At 38.9% G+C, this 2,900-nt stretch overlaps 1 non-coding gene across 1 annotated transcript; it reads right to left on the bottom strand.

Annotated features, from left to right (window-relative positions):
* Positions 1 to 1,636: 1,636 nt before the first annotated feature.
* LOC141663104 (small nucleolar RNA R71) lies at positions 1,637 to 1,743 on the bottom strand. The gene has a single exon (XR_012551189.1). It is a non-coding gene; the product is annotated as a small nucleolar RNA R71 (small nucleolar RNA).
* Between the last annotated feature and the right edge of the window lie 1,157 nt (positions 1,744 to 2,900).

Below are 2,900 nucleotides of genomic sequence, written 5' to 3'. Positions count from 1 at the left end.
GACCGTAGAGCACAATTCAACCAAGGCGAAGATGATCTAGTTTATTCTTGTAATTCTTTGTTCTAAGTTGTAACTTTGGATGCTAATTTTCTTGCTTGTGAACCTATACTCTTGTTTCGTACTTGATTTATTAATTATTCAGTATAAAGACTACGTTTATTATACCATACTTTCATCAGAACTCAAGCTGATGATGAGCCCGATAATGGGCTAATCGTTATCGTGGGGTTCTAACGGATTTATTTATGGATTTCTTTAGTTAATTCGTTTCAGTGCCTTAGTGTGTGGTGATTGTATGATAACCTAGTATTGGTTGTGCTTATTCATCTTATGAGCGTCGTGAACTCATAAGATAGCGGGTTAATCTTTAATGAAGCAAAAATGAATTTAAGGGGTTAGAACTTACCATGCTAGCATAGGTTCATGTATTTGATATGCATGATTTGTAGGTAATTTTAACCATTTTACTTGCCCTATGTAATCACGATAGATAATGTGTGCATTAAACCGTTATGTTGTCAAATTCTATAGACATATAGGGTCTCAATATAATTGGTGTCTATTCAGCTTCTGTCTCTTTTGTGAATGTCTGGTAGTATGGTATTCATACAACGAAAGTGGGCATTTATCAGTTTCGTGTTATCTGATTAGTGTCATCACAAATTACATGCTAAGGTTAAGAACGAAAAGGCTATTGAATGAAGTATTTAATGAAGTTAGAATCCCATATTTGTGTCAAATAGTATTCAACTCTCTTTACTCTCTTAGTTAATGTTCTTTAGTATAATCTCTTAGTTAATTATATTTAAACAATCTCAAATTGTTATTCGTCTTAGCATTGGATAATAACCATACCATTGTTGCATAAATACATCGATTGAAATTAACCTAAACCAATCCCTGTGGGAACGAACTAGAATTAATTTTATATTACTTGCGATCACGTTTACTTGCGTTAATATTAGCGCATGTTCTAGCCCTAACAAGTTTTTGGCGCCGCTGCCGGGGACTTCGGTGTTAATTTTTAGTTTATGTGTTTATCATCATTGGTCATTAAAGTTCAGTGACTCAGACGTTGTTATTTACTTATTTCCTTGTCGTGTTTCAGGTACTCTAGCGAGCGTGTATGCATACGTTTTCCCGGTCTCGTAAGAGAACACTGGATCGAGCTGAGGAAGAAGTTGTAGTCGAGGAGAAAGTTGAAGAAGAGATCTTAGTTGAGAAGAAAGAAGAAGAACTTATTGCAGTGGGAGAACAAGAAGCGAATCTGAAGGCTTTGATGGATTACTCTCAACCGAAGATTAATGATATTCATTCTAGCATTGTCCGACCAGCCATCTCGGCTAACACCTTTGAGATCAAGTCAAGCACGATTCAGATGATACAGAACCCAGTTCAGTTTGGGGGTTCTCTGACAGAAGACCCCAACATGCACATCAGAGATTTCATCGAGATCTGTGATACTTTCAAGTTCAATACAGTTTCTGAAGATGCTATTAATTTAAGGCTTTTTCCATTCTCTCTGTGGGATAAAGTAAAGTGATGGTTACATTCTCTGCCACCAGGGTCTATCACCAAATGGGAGGATCTTGCTCAAATATTCTTAACTAAATTCTTTCCTATGGCGAATACTGCTGTGATCAGAAACGCACTTACTCAATTTTCTCAGCAATCTGGAGAATCTTTATGTGAGGCTTGGGATCGTTATAAGGAGATGCTTAGAAAGTGTCCTCACCATGGGATGCCTGAATGGATGATCATTAACTGTTTCCATAATGGTTTAGGTGCTACTTCTAGACCCATGCTTGATGCAGCATTAGGAGGAGCATTGTGGGCTAAAAGCTATGATGAAGCTTATGAATTGATTAAACTGATGGCTGTAAATAAATACCAGAATCCTACTCAGAGACTATCTCAGGGTAAGGTAGCAGGAATTCTGGAGTTAGATACAGCTATTGTTATAGCTGCTCAGCTTAAGGCTTTAACGATGAAGGTGGACTCTTTGGCTAATTATGGAGTAAATCAGATTATTAGTGTCAGTGAGCTTTGTGATGGTACCCATGAGATGGAGTAGTGTGTTATTTCTAGTGAATCAGCTCAGTTCGTGAGCAACTTTCAGAGGTCGCAGCAACCTGTGCCAGCCACCTATCATCCCAATAACCGCAATCATCCTAACTTTAGTTGGATCAATTCTCAGAATGCAGTTCAACAGCCTTATCAGCACTATCCAACAAAGCAGTACAACCCCCCTGGTTTTCAGCAACCGTAATATGCACCAAGGCAACAACTCCAGCTACAACAGTCTAATAAAAAATCTGAATTGGAGGAGTTGAGGCTCATGTGCAAGAGCCGAGTGGTTTCTATCAAGACCTTGGAAAATCAAATTGGACAGATTTCCAATGCCTTGCTAAATTGTCAACTTGGTACACTCCCTAGTCACTGAAGTACCAGGCAAGAGAGAAGCTAAGGAGTAGGTAAAGGCAATTACATTGAGGTATGGGAAGGTTGCAAATCCCGAACACTCTCAAATTTCGGATAAAGAAGTTGTGGCTGAAGAAGAAGTGTAGAAGGAAGCCGAAGTGGAACCAAGGAAGACTACTATTGAACACACTCCTCCTGAGGGTAATACAGGGGAGACACAGGTCTATCCTCCATCGCCCTTTCCTAAGAGGCTGTAGAAGAAAAAGTTGGATAAGCAGTTTGAGAAGTTTCTGGAGGTGTTCAAGAAACTTTATATCAACATACCTTTCGTTGAAGCTCTTGAACAGATGCCTAGTTATGTGAAGTTTATGAAAGATATACTTTCTTGGAAAGTGAAGCTTGATGACTTAGGGACAGTTGCTCTCACGGAGGAATGCAGTGCTGTGTTGCAACAGAAGTTGCCTCCAAAGCTTAAGGAT

This window comes from Apium graveolens, chromosome 5 (assembly GCF_009905375.1).
Source record: "Apium graveolens cultivar Ventura chromosome 5, ASM990537v1, whole genome shotgun sequence".
NCBI classification, from domain to species: Eukaryota; Viridiplantae; Streptophyta; class Magnoliopsida; order Apiales; family Apiaceae; genus Apium; species Apium graveolens.
Note: the sequence above shows the minus strand (reverse complement) of the source record. Positions and strands in the feature narration are given on the sequence as shown.